General features: G+C 36.3%; 18 pseudogenes; all 18 read left to right on the plus strand.

Annotated features, from left to right (window-relative positions):
- Positions 1-853: 853 nt before the first annotated feature.
- LOC145649002 (5S ribosomal RNA) lies at positions 854-972 on the plus strand (annotated as a pseudogene).
- A 352-nt stretch (positions 973-1324) lies between these two features.
- On the plus strand, positions 1325-1443 carry LOC145649210 (5S ribosomal RNA; annotated as a pseudogene).
- Positions 1444-2768: 1325 nt separating this feature from the next.
- LOC145644282 (5S ribosomal RNA) lies at positions 2769-2887 on the plus strand (annotated as a pseudogene).
- A 1985-nt stretch (positions 2888-4872) lies between these two features.
- Positions 4873-4991, plus strand: LOC145644114 (5S ribosomal RNA; annotated as a pseudogene).
- Positions 4992-5783: 792 nt separating this feature from the next.
- LOC145650736 (5S ribosomal RNA) lies at positions 5784-5902 on the plus strand (annotated as a pseudogene).
- Positions 5903-6254: 352 nt separating this feature from the next.
- Positions 6255-6373, plus strand: LOC145650276 (5S ribosomal RNA; annotated as a pseudogene).
- A 790-nt stretch (positions 6374-7163) lies between these two features.
- Positions 7164-7282, plus strand: LOC145645521 (5S ribosomal RNA; annotated as a pseudogene).
- Positions 7283-7949: 667 nt separating this feature from the next.
- LOC145650405 (5S ribosomal RNA) lies at positions 7950-8068 on the plus strand (annotated as a pseudogene).
- Positions 8069-8420: 352 nt separating this feature from the next.
- Positions 8421-8539, plus strand: LOC145650229 (5S ribosomal RNA; annotated as a pseudogene).
- Positions 8540-9330: 791 nt separating this feature from the next.
- LOC145645522 (5S ribosomal RNA) lies at positions 9331-9449 on the plus strand (annotated as a pseudogene).
- A 573-nt stretch (positions 9450-10022) lies between these two features.
- LOC145645523 (5S ribosomal RNA) lies at positions 10023-10141 on the plus strand (annotated as a pseudogene).
- A 1261-nt stretch (positions 10142-11402) lies between these two features.
- On the plus strand, positions 11403-11521 carry LOC145645524 (5S ribosomal RNA; annotated as a pseudogene).
- A 1261-nt stretch (positions 11522-12782) lies between these two features.
- On the plus strand, positions 12783-12901 carry LOC145645525 (5S ribosomal RNA; annotated as a pseudogene).
- Positions 12902-13692: 791 nt separating this feature from the next.
- On the plus strand, positions 13693-13811 carry LOC145645399 (5S ribosomal RNA; annotated as a pseudogene).
- A 790-nt stretch (positions 13812-14601) lies between these two features.
- Positions 14602-14720, plus strand: LOC145644396 (5S ribosomal RNA; annotated as a pseudogene).
- Positions 14721-15511: 791 nt separating this feature from the next.
- On the plus strand, positions 15512-15630 carry LOC145644188 (5S ribosomal RNA; annotated as a pseudogene).
- Positions 15631-15983: 353 nt separating this feature from the next.
- Positions 15984-16102, plus strand: LOC145650738 (5S ribosomal RNA; annotated as a pseudogene).
- Positions 16103-16769: 667 nt separating this feature from the next.
- On the plus strand, positions 16770-16888 carry LOC145649854 (5S ribosomal RNA; annotated as a pseudogene).
- The last annotated feature ends 288 nt before the right edge of the window (positions 16889-17176 follow it).

The following is a 17176-nucleotide window of genomic DNA, read 5'->3' on the forward strand; positions in this document are numbered from 1 at the left end:
GACATGCTAGGATGTGAAATGCAGTGATTAATTAAAAAAACTATCTGTTAGCACCTGGGAATAGCAGATGCTGTAAGTTTTTGTTGCATCACTTTACTTTAATCTGCAACTGACAAGCTTGTATGTGAAGTGTACAGATTAAATAGAAATATTTTAGTACCAGGGAATAGCAGGTGCTGTAAGATTGTATTGCATCCCTTTAATTTATGTTCAAGCTATCATGTTCAAATTTGAAGTGCAGTGAATAATTAACTCAAACTATCTGTTAGCACCTGGGAATAGCAGATGCTGAAAATTTTTTTTGCATCACTTTCATTTACTCTCCAACTCACATGCCTGAATGTGAAGTGCAGTGATTCATCAAAAAACTATATGTTAGCACCTTGGACTACGAGATGCTGTAAGCTTCTCTTGCATCACTTTAATTTACTGTCAAGATGACATGCTAGGATGTGAAATGCAGTGATTAATTAAAAAAACTATCTGTTAGCACCTGGGAATAGCAGATGCTGTAAGTTTTTGTTGCATCACTTTACTTTAATCTGCAACTGACAAGCTTGTATGTGAAGTGTACAGATTAAATAGAAATATTTTAGTACCAGGGAATAGCAGGTGCTGTAAGATTGTATTGCATCCCTTTAATTTATGTTCAAGCTATCATGTTCAAATTTGAAGTGCAGTGAATAATTAGTGCCTCCGTATACCAGCTCCGTATTGTAAGCTTTTATTGCATCATTTAATTACATTCAAGATAACATTCTAGAATGTCAAGTGCAGGGATTAATAAAAAAAATTGTCAGATTGGTCTTTGATCATATTTGCTATGATTAGGCAATTTGAGTAAGCGTATAAGGCTTACGGCCACACCAGCTTGAGAACGCCCAATCTCATCTGACCTTGGAAGCTAAGCAAGTTTGGGCCTGGATAGTACTGAGGTGGGACCCTACCTAGGGACACCAGGTGCTGTAAGCTTTTCTTGCATCACTTTAATTTACTTTCAAGCTGACATGCTCAAATGTGAAGTGCAGTGATTAATAAAAAAAACTATCTGTTAGCACCTGGGAATAGCCGATGCTGTAAGTTTTTTTTGCATCACTTTCATTTACTCTCCAACTCACATGCCTGAATGTGAAGTGCAGTGATTCATCAAAAAACTGTCTGTTAGTGCCTCCGTATACCAGATGTTGTAAGCTTTTATTGCATCATTTAATTTACATTCAAGATAACATTCTAGAATGTCAATTGCAGGGATTAATAAAAAAAATTGTCAGATTGGTCTTTGATCATATTTGCTATGATTAGGCAATTTGAGTAAGTGTTTAAGGCTTACGGCCATACCAGCTTGAGAATGCCCAATCTCATCTGACCTTGGAAACTAAGCAAGTTTGGGCCTGGATAGTACTGAGGTGGGACCCTACCTATGTATACCAGGTGCTGTAAGCTTTTCTTGCATCATTTTAATTTACTTTCAAGCTGACATGCTCAAATGTGAAGTGCAATGATTAATAAAAAAAACTATCTGTTAGCACCTGGGAATAGCAGATGCTGTAAGTTTTTGTTGCATCACTTTACTTTAATCTGCAACTGACAAGCTTGTATGTGAAGTGTACAGATTAAATAGAAATATTTTAGTACCAGGGAATAGCAGGTGCTGTAAGATTGTATTGCATCCCTTTAATTTATGTTCAAGCTATCATGTTCAAATTTGAAGTGCAGTGAATAATTAACTTAAACTATCTGTTAGCACCTGGGAATAGCAGATGCTGTAAGTTTTTTTTGCATCACTTTCATTTACTCTCCAACTCACATGCCTGAATGTGAAGTGCAGTGATTCATCAAAAAACTATATGTTAGCACCTTGGACTACGAGATGCTGTAAGCTTCTCTTGCATCACTTTAATTTACTGTCAAGATGACATGCTAGGATGTGAAATGCAGTGATTAATTAAAAAAACTATCTGTTAGCACCTGGGAATAGCAGATGCTGTAAGTTTTTGTTGCATCACTTTACTTTAATCTGCAACTGACAAGCTTGTATGTGAAGTGTACAGATTAAATAGAAATATTTTAGTACCAGGGAATAGCAGGTGCTGTAAGATTGTATTGCATCCCTTTAATTTATGTTCAAGCTATCATGTTCAAATTTGAAGTGCAGTGAATAATTAACTCAAACTATCTGTTAGCACCTGGGAATAGCAGATGCTGTAAATTTTTTTTTGCATCACTTTCATTTACTCTCCAACTCACATGCCTGAATGTGAAGTGCAGTGATTCATCAAAAAACTATATGTTAGCACCTTGGACTACGAGATGCTGTAAGCTTCTCTTGCATCACTTTAATTTACTGTCAAGATGACATGCTAGGATGTGAAATGCAGTGATTAATTAAAAAAACTATCTGTTAGCATCTGGGAATAGCAGATGCTGTAAGTTTTTGTTGCATCACTTTACTTTAATCTGCAACTGACAAGCTTGTATGTGAAGTGTACAGATTAAATAGAAATATTTTAGTACCAGGGAATAGCAGGTGCTGTAAGATTGTATTGCATCCCTTTAATTTATGTTCAAGCTATCATGTTCAAATTTGAAGTGCAGTGAATAATTAGTGCCTCCGTATACCAGCTCCGTATTGTAAGCTTTTATTGCATCATTTAATTACATTCAAGATAACATTCTAGAATGTCAAGTGCAGGGATTAATAAAAAAAATTGTCAGATTGGACTTTGATCATATTTGCTATGATTAGGCAATTTGAGTAAGCGTATAAGGCTTACGGCCACACCAGCTTGAGAACGCCCAATCTCATCTGAGCTTGGAAGCTAAGCAAGTTTGGGCCTGGATAGTACTGAGGTGGGACCCTCCCTAGGAATACCAGGTGCTGTAAGCTTTTCTTGCATCACTTTAATTTACTTTCAAGCTGACATGTTCAAATGTGAAGTGCAGTGATTAATAAAAAAAACTATCTGTTAGCACCTGGGAATAGCAGATGCTGTAAGTTTTTTTTGCATCACTTTCATTTACTCTCCAACTCACATGCCTGAATGTGAAGTGCAGTGATTCATCAAAAAACTATCTGTTAGCACCTTGGACTACGAGATGCTGTAAGCTTCTCTTGCATCACTTTAATTTACTGTCAAGATGAAATGCTAAGATGTGAAATGCAGTGATTAATTAAAAAAACTATCTGTTAGCACCTGGGAATAGCAGATGCTGTAAGTTTTTGTTGCATCACTTTACTTTAATCTGCAACTGACAAGCTTGTATGTGAAGTGTACAGATTAAATAGAAATATTTTAGTACCAGGGAATAGCAGGTGCTGTAAGATTGTATTGCATCCCTTTAATTTATGTTCAAGCTATCATGTTCAAATTTGAAGTGCAGTGAATAATTAACTCAAACTATCTGTTAGCACCTGGGAATAGCAGATGCTGTAAGTTTTTTTTGCATCACTTTCATTTACTCTCCAACTCACATGCCTGAATGTGAAGTGCAGTGATTCATCAAAAAACTATATGTTAGCACCTTGGACTACGAGATGCTGTAAGCTTCTCTTGCATCACTTTAATTTACTGTCAAGATGACATGCTAGGATGTGAAATGCAGTGATTAATTAAAAAAACTATCTGTTAGCACCTGGGAATAGCAGATGCTGTAAGTTTTTGTTGCATCACTTTACTTTAATCTGCAACTGACAAGCTTGTATGTGAAGTGTACAGATTAAATAGAAATATTTTAGTACCAGGGAATAGCAGGTGCTGTAAGATTGTATTGCATCCCTTTAATTTATGTTCAAGCTATCATGTTCAAATTTGAAGTGCAGTGAATAATTAACTTAAACTATCTGTTAGCACCTGGGAATAGCAGATGCTGTAAGTTTTTTTTGCATCACTTTCATTTACTCTCCAACTCACATGCCTGAATGTGAAGTGCAGTGATTCATCAAAAAACTATATGTTAGCACCTTGGACTACGAGATGCTGTAAGCTTCTCTTGCATCACTTTAATTTACTGTCAAGATGACATGCTAGGATGTGAAATGCAGTGATTAATTAAAAAAACTATCTGTTAGCACCTGGGAATAGCAGATGCTGTAAGTTTTTGTTGCATCACTTTACTTTAATCTGCAACTGACAAGCTTGTATGTGAAGTGTACAGATTAAATAGAAATATTTTAGTACCAGGGAATAGCAGGTGCTGTAAGATTGTATTGCATCCCTTTAATTTATGTTCAAGCTATCATGTTCAAATTTGAAGTGCAGTGAATAATTAACTCAAACTATCTGTTAGCACCTGGGAATAGCAGATGCTGTAAATTTTTTTTTGCATCACTTTCATTTACTCTCCAACTCACATGCCTGAATGTGAAGTGCAGTGATTCATCAAAAAACTATATGTTAGCACCTTGGACTACGAGATGCTGTAAGCTTCTCTTGCATCACTTTAATTTACTGTCAAGATGACATGCTAGGATGTGAAATGCAGTGATTAATTAAAAAAACTATCTGTTAGCACCTGGGAATAGCAGATGCTGTAAGTTTTTGTTGCATCACTTTACTTTAATCTGCAACTGACAAGCTTGTATGTGAAGTGTACAGATTAAATAGAAATATTTTAGTACCAGGGAATAGCAGGTGCTGTAAGATTGTATTGCATCCCTTTAATTTATGTTCAAGCTATCATGTTCAAATTTGAAGTGCAGTGAATAATTAGTGCCTCCGTATACCAGCTCCGTATTGTAAGCTTTTATTGCATCATTTAATTACATTCAAGATAACATTCTAGAATGTCAAGTGCAGGGATTAATAAAAAAAATTGTCAGATTGGTCTTTGATCATATTTGCTATGATTAGGCAATTTGAGTAAGCGTATAAGGCTTACGGCCACACCAGCTTGAGAACGCCCAATCTCATCTGAGCTTGGAAGCTAAGCAAGTTTGGGCCTGGATAGTACTGAGGTGGGACCCTACCTAGGAATACCAGGTGCTGTAAGCTTTTCTTGCATCACTTTAATTTACTTTCAAGCTGACATGTTCAAATGTGAAGTGCAGTGATTAATAAAAAAAACTATCTGTTAGCACCTGGGAATAGCCGATGCTGTAAGTTTTTTTTGCATCACTTTCATTTACTCTCCAACTCACATGCCTGAATGTGAAGTGCAGTGATTCATCAAAAAACTATCTGTTAGCACCTTGGACTACGAGATGCTGTAAGCTTCTCTTGCATCACTTTAATTTACTGTCAAGATGAAATGCTAAGATGTGAAATGCAGTGATTAATTAAAAAAACTATCTGTTAGCACCTGGGAATAGCAGATGCTGTAAGTTTTTGTTGCATCACTTTACTTTAATCTGCAACTGACAAGCTTGTATGTGAAGTGTACAGATTAAATAGAAATATTTTAGTACCAGGGAATAGCAGGTGCTGTAAGATTGTATTGCATCCCTTTAATTTATGTTCAAGCTATCATGTTCAAATTTGAAGTGCAGTGAATAATTAACTCAAACTATCTGTTAGCACCTGGGAATAGCAGATGCTGTAAGTTTTTTTTGCATCACTTTCATTTACTCTCCAACTCACATGCCTGAATGTGAAGTGCAGTAAATCATCAAAAAACTGTCTGTTAACACCTTGGACTACGAGATGCTGTAAGCTTCTCTTGCATCACTTTAATTTACTGTCAAGATGACATGCTAAGATGTGAAATGCAGTGATTAATAAAAAAAATTGTCAGATTGGTCTTTGATCATATTTGCTATGATTAGGCAATTTGAATAAGTGTTTAAGGCTTATGGCCATACCAGCTTGAGAATGCCCAATCTCATCTGACCTTGGAAGCTAAGCAAGTTTGGGCCTGGATAGTACTGAGGTGGGACCCTACCTATGTATACCAGGAGCTGTAAGCTTTTCTTGCATCACTTTAATTTACTTTCAAGCTGACATGCTCAAATGTGAAGTGCAATGAGTAATAAAAAAAACTATCTGTTAGCACCTGGGAATAGCAGATGCTGTACGTTTTTTTTGCATCACTTTCATTTACTCTCCAACTCACATGCCTGAATGTGAAGTGCAGTAAATCATCAAAAAACTGTCTGTTAGTGCCTCCATATACCAGATGTTATAAGCTTTTATTGCATCATTTAATTTACTTTCAAGATAACTTTCTAGAATGTCAAGTGCAGGGATTACTAAAAAAAATTGTCAGATTGGTCTTTGATCATATTTGCTATGATTAGGCAATTTGAGTAAGTGTTTAAGGCTTACGGCCACACCAGCTTGAGAATGCCCAATCTCATCTGACCTTGGAAGCTAAGCAAGTTTGGGCCTGGATAGTACTGAGGTGGGACCCTACCTATGTATTCCAGGTGCTGTAAGCTTTTCTTGCATCACTTTAATTTACTTTCAAGCTGACATGCTCAAATGTGAAGTGCAATGATTAATAAAAAAAACTATCTGTTAGCACCTGGGAATAGCAGATGCTGTAAGTTTTTTTCCATCACTTTCATTTACTCTCCAACTCACATGCCTGAATGTGAAGTGCAGTGATTCATCAAAAATCTATCTGTTAGCACCTTGGACTACGAGATGCTGTAAGCTTCTCTTGCATCACTTTAATTTACTTTTAAGATGACATGCTAGGATGTGAAGTGCAGTGATTAATTAAAAAAAACTATCTGTTAGCAACTGGGAATAGCAGATGCTGTAAGTTTTTGTTGCATCACTTTAATTTAATCTGCAACTGACATGCTTGTATGTGAAGTGTACAGATTAAATAGAAATCTTTTAGTACCAGGGAATAGCAGGTGCTGTAAGATTTTATTGCATCCCTTTAATTTATGTTCAAGCTTCATGTTCAAATTTGAAGTGCAGTGAATAATTAAATCAAACTATCTGCTAGCACCTGGGAATAGCAGACGCTGTAAGTTTTTATTGCATCACTTTAATTTACTCTCCAACTGACATGCTTGAATGTGAAGTGCAGTGATTAATAAAAAAACTGTCTGTTAGTGCCTCCGTATACCAGATGTTATAAGCTTTTATTGCATCATTTAATTTACTTTCAAGATAACTTTCTAGAATGTCAAGTGCAGGGATTACTAAAAAAAATTGTCAGATTGGTCTTTGATCATATTTGCTATGATTAGGCAATTTGAGTAAGTGTTTAAGGCTTACGGCCACACCAGCTTGAGAACGTCGAATCTCATCTGACCTTGGAAGCTGAACAACTTTGGGCCTGGATAGTACTGAGGTGGGACCCTACCTAGGAATACCAGGTGCTGTAAGCTTTTCTTGCATCACTTTAATTTACTTTCAAGCTGACATGCTCAAATGTGAAGTGCAGTGATTAATAAAAAAAACTATCTGTTAGCACCTGGGAATAGCAGATGCTGTAAGTTTTTTTTGCATCACTTTCATTTACTCTCCAACTCACATGCCTGAATGTGAAGTGCAGTGATTCATCAAAAAACTATCTGTTAGCACCTTGGACTATGAGATGCTGTAAGCTTCTCTTGCATCACTTTAATTTACTGTCAAGATGACATGCTAAGATGTGAAATGCAGTGATTAATTAAAAAAACTATCTGTTAGCACCTGGGAATAGCAGATGCTGTAAGTTTTTGTTGCATCACTTTACTTTAATCTGCAACTGACAAGCTTGTATGTGAAGTGTACAGATTAAATAGAAATATTTTAGTACCAGGGAATAGCAGGTGCTGTAAGATTGTATTGCATCCCTTTAATTTATGTTCAAGCTATCATGTTCAAATTTGAAGTGCAGTGAATAATTAGTGCCTCCGTATACCAGCTCCGTATTGTAAGCTTTTATTGCATCATTTAATTACATTCAAGATAACATTCTAGAATGTCAAGTGCAGGGATTAATAAAAAAAATTGTCAGATTGGTCTTTGATCATATTTGCTATGATTAGGCAATTTGAGTAGGCGTATAAGGCTTACGGCCACACCACTTTGAGAAATCCCAATCTCATCTGACCTTGGAAGCTAAGCAAGTTTGGGCCTGGATAGTACTGAGGTGGGACCCTACCTAGGAATACCAGGTGCTGTAAGCTTTTCTTGCATCACTTTAATTTACTTTCAAGCTGACATGTTCAAATGTGAAGTGCAGTGATTAATAAAAAAAACTATCTGTTAGCACCTGGGAATAGCCGATGCTGTAAGTTTTTTTTGCATCACTTTCATTTACTCTCCAACTCACATGCCTGAATGTGAAGTGCAGTGATTCATCAAAAAACTGTCTGTTAGTGCCTCCGTATACCAGATGTTGTAAGCTTTTATTGCATCATTTAATTTACATTCAAGATAACATTCTAGAATGTCAATTGCAGGGATTAATAAAAAAAATTGTCAGATTGGTCTTTGATCATATTTGCTATGATTAGGCAATTTGAGTAAGTGTTTAAGGCTTACGGCCACACCAGCTTGAGAATGCCCAATCTCATCTGACCTTGGAAGCTAAGCAAGTTTGGGCCTGGATAGTACTGAGGTGGGACCCTACCTATGTATACCAGGTGCTGTAAGCTTTTCTTGCATCACTTTAATTTACTTTCAAGCTGACATGCTCAAATGTGAAGTGCAATGATTAATAAAAAAAACTATCTGTTAGCACCTGGGAATAGCAGATGCTGTAAGTTTTTTTTGCATCACTTTCATTTACTCTCCAACTCACATGCCTGAATGTGAAGTGCAGTGATTCATCAAAAAACTATCTGTTAGCAGCTTGGACTACGAGATGCTGTAAGCTTCTCTTGCATCACTTTAATTTACTTTTAAGATGACATGCTAGGATGTGAAGTGCAGTGATTAATTAAAAAAAACTATCTGTTAGCACCTGGGAATAGCAGATGCTGTAAGTTTTTGTTGCATCACTTTAATTTAATCTGCAACTGACATGCTTGTATGTGAAGTGTACAGATTAAATAGAAATCTTTTAGTACCAGGGAATAGCAGGTGCTGTAAGATTTTATTGCATCCCTTTAATTTATGTTCAAGCTTCATGTTCAAATTTGAAGTGCAGTGAATAATTAAATCAAACTATCTGCTAGCACCTGGGAATAGCAGACGCTGTAAGTTTTTATTGCATCACTTTAATTTACTCTCCAACTGACATGCTTGAATGTGAAGTGCAGTGATTAATAAAAAAACTGTCTGTTAGTGCCTCCGTATACCAGATGTTATAAGCTTTTATTGCATCATTTAATTTACTTTCAAGATAACTTTCTAGAATGTCAAGTGCAGGGATTACTAAAAAAAATTGTCAGATTGGTCTTTGATCATATTTGCTATGATTAGGCAATTTGAGTAAGTGTTTAAGGCTTACGGCCACACCAGCTTGAGAACGTCGAATCTCATCTGACCTTGGAAGCTGAACAACTTTGGGCCTGGATAGTACTGAGGTGGGACCCTACCTAGGAATACCAGGTGCTGTAAGCTTTTCTTGCATCACTTTAATTTACTTTCAAGCTGACATGCTCAAATGTGAAGTGCAGTGATTAATAAAAAAAACTATCTGTTAGCACCTGGGAATAGCAGATGCTGTAAGTTTTTTTTGCATCACTTTCATTTACTCTCCAACTCACATGCCTGAATGTGAAGTGCAGTGATTCATCAAAAAACTATCTGTTAGCAGCTTGGACTACGAGATGCTGTAACCTTCTCTTGCATCACTTTAATTTACTTTTAAGATGACATGCTAGGATGTGAAGTGCAGTGATTAATTAAAAAAAACTATCTGTTAGCACCTGGGAATAGCAGATGCTGTAAGTTTTTATTGCATCACTTTAATTTACTCTCCAACTGACATGCTTGAATGTGAAGTGCAGTGATTAAAAAAAAACTGTCTGTTAGTGCCTCCGTATACCAGATGTTGTAAGCTTTTATTGCATCATTTAATTTACTTTCAAGATAACTTTCTAGAATGTCAAGTGCAGGGATTACTAAAAAAAATTGTCAGATTGGTCTTTGATCATATTTGCTATGATTAGGCAATTTGAGTAAGTGTTTAAGGCTTACGGCCACACCAGCTTGAGAACGTCGAATCTCATCTGACCTTGGAAGCTGAACAACTTTGGGCCTGGATAGTACTGAGGTGGGACCCTACCTAGGAATACCAGGTGCTGTAAGCTTTTCTTGCATCACTTTAATTTACTTTCAAGCTGACATGCTCAAATGTGAAGTGCAGTGATTAATAAAAAAAACTATCTGTTAGCACCTGGGAATAGCAGATGCTGTAAGTTTTTTTTGCATCACTTTCATTTACTCTCCAACTCACATGCCTGAATGTGAAGTGCAGTGATTCATCAAAAAACTATCTGTTAGCAGCTTGGACTACGAGATGCTGTAAGCTTCTCTTGCATCACTTTAATTTACTTTTAAGATGACATGCTAGGATGTGAAGTGAGTGATTAATTAAAAAAAACTATCTGTTAGCACCTGGGAATAGCAGATGCTGTAAGTTTTTGTTGCATCACTTTAATTTAATCTGCAACTGACATGCTTGTATGTGAAGTGTACAGATTAAATAGAAATCTTTTAGTACCAGGGAATAGCAGGTGCTGTAAGATTTTATTGCATCCCTTTAATTTATGTTCAAGCTATCATGTTCAAATTTGAAGTGCAGTGAATAATTAAATCAAACTATCTGCTAGCACCTGGGAATAGCAGATGCTGTAAGTTTTTATTGCATCACTTTAATTTACTCTCCAACTGACATGCTTGAATGTGAAGTGCAGTGATTAAAAAAAAACTGTCTGTTAGTGCCTCCGAATACCAGATGTTGTAAGCTTTTATTGAATCATTTAATTTACTTTCAAGATAACATTCTAGAATGTCAAGTGCAGGGATTAATAAAAAAAATTGTCAGATTGGTCTTTGATCATATTTGCTATGATTAGGCAATTAGAGTAAGTGTTTAAGGCTTACGGCCACACCAGCTTGAGAACGTCCAATCTCATCTGACCTTGGAAACTGAACAACGTTGGGCCTGGATAGTACTGAGGTGGGACCCTACCTAGGAATACCAGGTGCTGTAACCTTCTCTTGCATCACTTTAATTTACTTTTAAGATGACATGCTAGGATGTGAAGTGCAGTGATTAATTAAAAAAAACTATCTGTTAGCACCTGGGAATAGCAGATGCTGTAAGTTTTTATTGCATCACTTTAATTTACTCTCCAACTGACATGCTTGAATGTGAAGTGCAGTGATTAAAAAAAAACTGTCTGTTAGTGCCTCCGTATACCAGATGTTGTAAGCTTTTATTGCATCATTTAATTTACTTTCAAGATAACTTTCTAGAATGTCAAGTGCAGGGATTACTAAAAAAAATTGTCAGATTGGTCTTTGATCATATTTGCTATGATTAGGCAATTTGAGTAAGTGTTTAAGGCTTACGGCCACACCAGCTTGAGAACGTCGAATCTCATCTGACCTTGGAAGCTGAACAACTTTGGGCCTGGATAGTACTGAGGTGGGACCCTACCTAGGAATACCAGGTGCTGTAAGCTTTTCTTGCATCACTTTAATTTACTTTCAAGCTGACATGCTCAAATGTGAAGTGCAGTGATTAATAAAAAAAACTATCTGTTAGCACCTGGGAATAGCAGATGCTGTAAGTTTTTTTTGCATCACTTTCATTTACTCTCCAACTCACATGCCTGAATGTGAAGTGCAGTGATTCATCAAAAAACTATCTGTTAGCAGCTTGGACTACGAGATGCTGTAAGCTTCTCTTGCATCACTTTAATTTACTTTTAAGATGACATGCTAGGATGTGAAGTGAGTGATTAATTAAAAAAAACTATCTGTTAGCACCTGGGAATAGCAGATGCTGTAAGTTTTTGTTGCATCACTTTAATTTAATCTGCAACTGACATGCTTGTATGTGAAGTGTACAGATTAAATAGAAATCTTTTAGTACCAGGGAATAGCAGGTGCTGTAAGATTTTATTGCATCCCTTTAATTTATGTTCAAGCTATCATGTTCAAATTTGAAGTGCAGTGAATAATTAAATCAAACTATCTGCTAGCACCTGGGAATAGCAGATGCTGTAAGTTTTTATTGCATCACTTTAATTTACTCTCCAACTGACATGCTTGAATGTGAAGTGCAGTGATTAAAAAAAAACTGTCTGTTAGTGCCTCCGAATACCAGATGTTGTAAGCTTTTATTGAATCATTTAATTTACTTTCAAGATAACATTCTAGAATGTCAAGTGCAGGGATTAATAAAAAAAATTGTCAGATTGGTCTTTGATCATATTTGCTATGATTAGGCAATTAGAGTAAGTGTTTAAGGCTTACGGCCACACCAGCTTGAGAACGTCCAATCTCATCTGACCTTGGAAACTGAACAACGTTGGGCCTGGATAGTACTGAGGTGGGACCCTACCTAGGAATACCAGGTGCTGTAACCTTCTCTTGCATCACTTTAATTTACTTTTAAGATGACATGCTAGGATGTGAAGTGCAGTGATTAATTAAAAAAAACTATCTGTTAGCACCTGGGAATAGCAGATGCTGTAAGTTTTTATTGCATCACTTTAATTTACTCTCCAACTGACATGCTTGAATGTGAAGTGCAGTGATTAAAAAAAAACTGTCTGTTAGTGCCTCCGTATACCAGATGTTGTAAGCTTTTATTGCATCATTTAATTTACTTTCAAGATAACTTTCTAGAATGTCAAGTGCAGGGATTACTAAAAAAAATTGTCAGATTGGTCTTTGATCATATTTGCTATGATTAGGCAATTTGAGTAAGTGTTTAAGGCTTACGGCCACACCAGCTTGAGAACGTCGAATCTCATCTGACCTTGGAAGCTGAACAACTTTGGGCCTGGATAGTACTGAGGTGGGACCCTACCTAGGAATACCAGGTGCTGTAAGCTTTTCTTGCATCACTTTAATTTACTTTCAAGCTGACATGCTCAAATGTGAAGTGCAGTGATTAATAAAAAAAACTATCTGTTAGCACCTGGGAATAGCAGATGCTGTAAGTTTTTTTTGCATCACTTTCATTTACTCTCCAACTCACATGCCTGAATGTGAAGTGCAGTGATTCATCAAAAAACTATCTGTTAGCAGCTTGGACTACGAGATGCTGTAAGCTTCTCTTGCATCACTTTAATTTACTTTTAAGATGACATGCTAGGATGTGAAGTGCAGTGATTAATTAAAAAAAACTATCTGTTAGCACCTGGGAATAGCAGATGCTGTAAGTTTTTGTTGCATCACTTTAATTTAATCTGCAACTGAATTGCTTGTATGTGAAGTGTACAGATTAAATAGAAATCTTTTAGTACCAGGGAATAGCAGGTGCTGTAAGATTTTATTGCATCCCTTTAATTTATGTTCAAGCTATCATGTTCAAATTTGAAGTGCAGTGAATAATTAAATCAAACTATCTGCTAGCACCTGGGAATAGCAGATGCTGTAAGTTTTTATTGCATCACTTTAATTTACTCTCCAACTGACATGCTTGAATGTGAAGTGCAGTGATTAAAAAAAAACTGTCTGTTATTGCCTCCGAATACCAGATTTTGTAAGCTTTTATTGCATCATTTAATTTACTTTCAAGATAACATTCTAGAATGTCAAGTGCAGGGATTAATAAAAAAAATTGTCAGATTGGTCTTTGATCATATTTGCTATGATTAGGCAATTAGAGTAAGTGTTTAAGGCTTACGGCCACACCAGCTTGAGAACGTCCAATCTCATCTGACCTTGGAAGCTGAACAACTTTGGGCCTGGATAGTACTGAGGTGGGACCCTACCTAGGAATACCAGGTGCTGTAACCTTTTCTTGCATCACTTTAATTTACTTTCAAGCTGACATGCTCAAATGTGAAGTGCAGTGATTAATAAAAAAAACTCTCTGTTAGCACATGGGAATAGCAGATGCTGTAAGTTTTTTTTGCATCACTTTCATTTACTCTCCAACTCACATGCCTGAATGTGAAGTGCAGTGATTCATCAAAAAACTATCTGTTAGCAGCTTGGACTACGAGATGCTGTAAGCTTCTCTTGCATCACTTTAATTTACTTTTAAGATGACATGCTAGGATGTGAAGTGCAGTGATTAATTAAAAAAAACTATCTGTTAGCACCTGGGAATAGCAGATGCTGTAAGTTTTTGTTGCATCACTTTAATTTAATCTGCAACTGACATGCTTGTATGTGAAGTGTACAGATTAAATAGAAATCTTTTAGTACCAGGGAATAGCAGGTGCTGTAAGATTTTATTGCATCCCTTTAATTTATGTTCAAGCTTCATGTTCAAATTTGAAGTGCAGTGAATAATTAAATCAAACTATCTGCTAGCACCTGGGAATAGCAGATGCTGTAAGTTTTTATTGCATCACTTTAATTTACTCTCCAACTGACATGCTTGAATGTGAAGTGCAGTGATTAAAAAAAAACTGTCTGTTAGTGCCTCCGAATACCAGATGTTGTAAGCTTTTATTGCATCATTTAATTTACTTTCAAGATAACATTCTAGAATGTCAAGTGCAGGGATTAATAAAAAAAATTGTCAGATTGGTCTTTGATCATATTTGCTATGATTAGGCATTTAGAGTAAGTGTTTAAGGCTTACGGCCACACCAGCTTGAGAACGTCCAATCTCATCTGACCTTGGAAGCTGAACAACTTTGGGCCTGGATAGTACTGAGGTGGGACCCTACCTAGGAATACCAGGTGCTGTAAGCTTTTCTTGCATCACTTTAATTTACTTTCAAGCTGACATGCTCAAATGTGAAGTGCAGTGATTAATAAAAAAAACTATCTGTTAGCACCTGGGAATAGCAGATGCTGTAAGTTTTTTTTGCATCACTTTCATTTACTCTCCAACTCACATGCCTGAATGTGAAGTGCAGTGATTCATCAAAAAACTATCTGTTAGCAGCTTGGACTACGAGATGCTGTAAGCTTCTCTTGCATCACTTTAATTTACTTTTAAGATGACATGCTAGGATGTGAAGTGAGTGATTAATTAAAAAAAACTATCTGTTAGCACCTGGGAATAGCAGATGCTGTAAGTTTTTGTTGCATCACTTTAATTTAATCTGCAACTGACATGCTTGTATGTGAAGTGTACAGATTAAATAGAAATCTTTTAGTACCAGGGAATAGCAGGTGCTGTAAGATTGTATTGCATCCCTTTAATTTATGTTCAAGCTATCATGTTCAAATTTGAAGTGCAGTGAATAATTAACTCAAACTATCTGTTAGCACCTGGGAATAGCAGATGCTGTAAGTTTTTTTTGCATCACTTTCATTTACTCTCCAACTCACATGCCTGAATGTGAAGTGCAGTGATTCATCAAAAAACTGTCTGTTAGTGCCTCCGTATACCAGATGTTGTAAGCTTTTATTGCATCATTTAATTTACATTCAAGATAACATTCTAGAATGTCAATTGCAGGGATTAATAAAAAAAATTGTCAGATTGGTCTTTGATCATATTTGCTATGATTAGGCAATTTGAGTAAGTGTTTAAGGCTTATGGCCATACCAGCTTGAGAATGCCCAATCTCATCTGACCTTGGAAGCTAAGCAAGTTTGGGTCTGGATAGTACTGAGGTGGAACCCTACCTATGTATACCAGGTGCTGTAAGCTTTTCTTGCATCACTTTAATTTACTTTCAAGCTGACATGCTCAAATGTGAAGTGCAATGATTAATAAAAAAAACTATCTGTTAGCACCTGGGAATAGCCAATGCTGTAAGTTTTTTTTGCATCACTTTCATTTACTCTCCAACTCACATGCCTGAATGTGAAGTGCAGTAAATCATCAAAAAACTGTCTGTTAGCACCTTGGACTACGAGATGCTGTAAGCTTCTCTTGCATCACTTTAATTTACTGTCAAGATGACATGCTAAGATGTGAAATGCAGTGATTAATAAAAAAAATTGTCAGATTGGTCTTTGATCATATTTGCTATGATTAGGCAATTTGAATAAGTGTTTAAGGATTATGGCCATACCAGCTTGAGAATGCCCAATCTCATCTGACCTTGGAAGCTAAGCAAGTTTGGGCCTGGATAGTACTGAGGTGGGACCCTACCTATGTATACCAGGTGCTGTAAGCTTTTCTTGCATCACTTTAATTTACTTTCAAGCTGACATGCTCAAATGTGAAGTGCAATGAGTAATAAAAAAAACTATCTGTTAGCACCTGGGAATAGCAGATGCTGTAAGTTTTTTTTGCATCACTTTCATTTACTCTCCAACTCACATGCCTGAATGTGAAGTGCAGTAAATCATCAAAAAACTGTCTGTTAGCACCTTGGACTATGAGATGCTGTAAGCTTCTCTTGCATCACTTTAATTTACTGTCAAGATGACATGCTAAGATGTGAAATGCAGTGATTAATTAAAAAAACTATCTGTTAGCACCTGGGAATAGCAGATGCTGTAAGTTTTTGTTGCATCACTTTACTTTAATCTGCAACTGACAAGCTTGTATGTGAAGTGTACAGATTAAATAGAAATATTTTAGTACCAGGGAATAGCAGGTGCTGTAAGATTGTATTGCATCCCTTTAATTTATGTTCAAGCTATCATGTTCAAATTTGAAGTGCAGTGAATAATTAGTGCCTCCGTATACCAGCTCCGTATTGTAAGCTTTTATTGCATCATTTAATTACATTCAAGATAACATTCTAGAATGTCAAGTGCAGGGATTAATAAAAAAAATTGTCAGATTGGTCTTTGATCATATTTGCTATGATTAGGCAATTTGAGTAGGCGTATAAGGCTTACGGCCACACCACCTTGAGAAATCCCAATCTCATCTGACCTTGGAAGCTAAGCAAGTTTGGGCCTGGATAGTACTGAGGTGGGACCCTACCTAGGAATACCAGGTGCTGTAAGCTTTTCTTGCATCACTTTAATTTACTTTCAAGCTGACATGTTCAAATGTGAAGTGCAGTGATTAATAAAAAAAACTATCTGTTAGCACCTGGGAATAGCCGATGCTGTAAGTTTTTTTTGCATCACTTTCATTTACTCTCCAACTCACATGCCTGAATGTGAAGTGCAGTGATTCATCAAAAAACTGTCTGTTAGTGCCTCCGTATACCAGATGTTGTAAGCTTTTATTGCATCATTTAATTTACATTCAAGATAACATTCTAGAATGTCAATTGCAGGGATTAATAAAA

Source organism: Electrophorus electricus, chromosome 13, assembly GCF_041902795.1.
Source record: "Electrophorus electricus isolate QZ-2024a chromosome 13, ASM4190279v1, whole genome shotgun sequence".
Lineage (NCBI taxonomy): Eukaryota > Metazoa > Chordata > Actinopteri > Gymnotiformes > Gymnotidae > Electrophorus > Electrophorus electricus.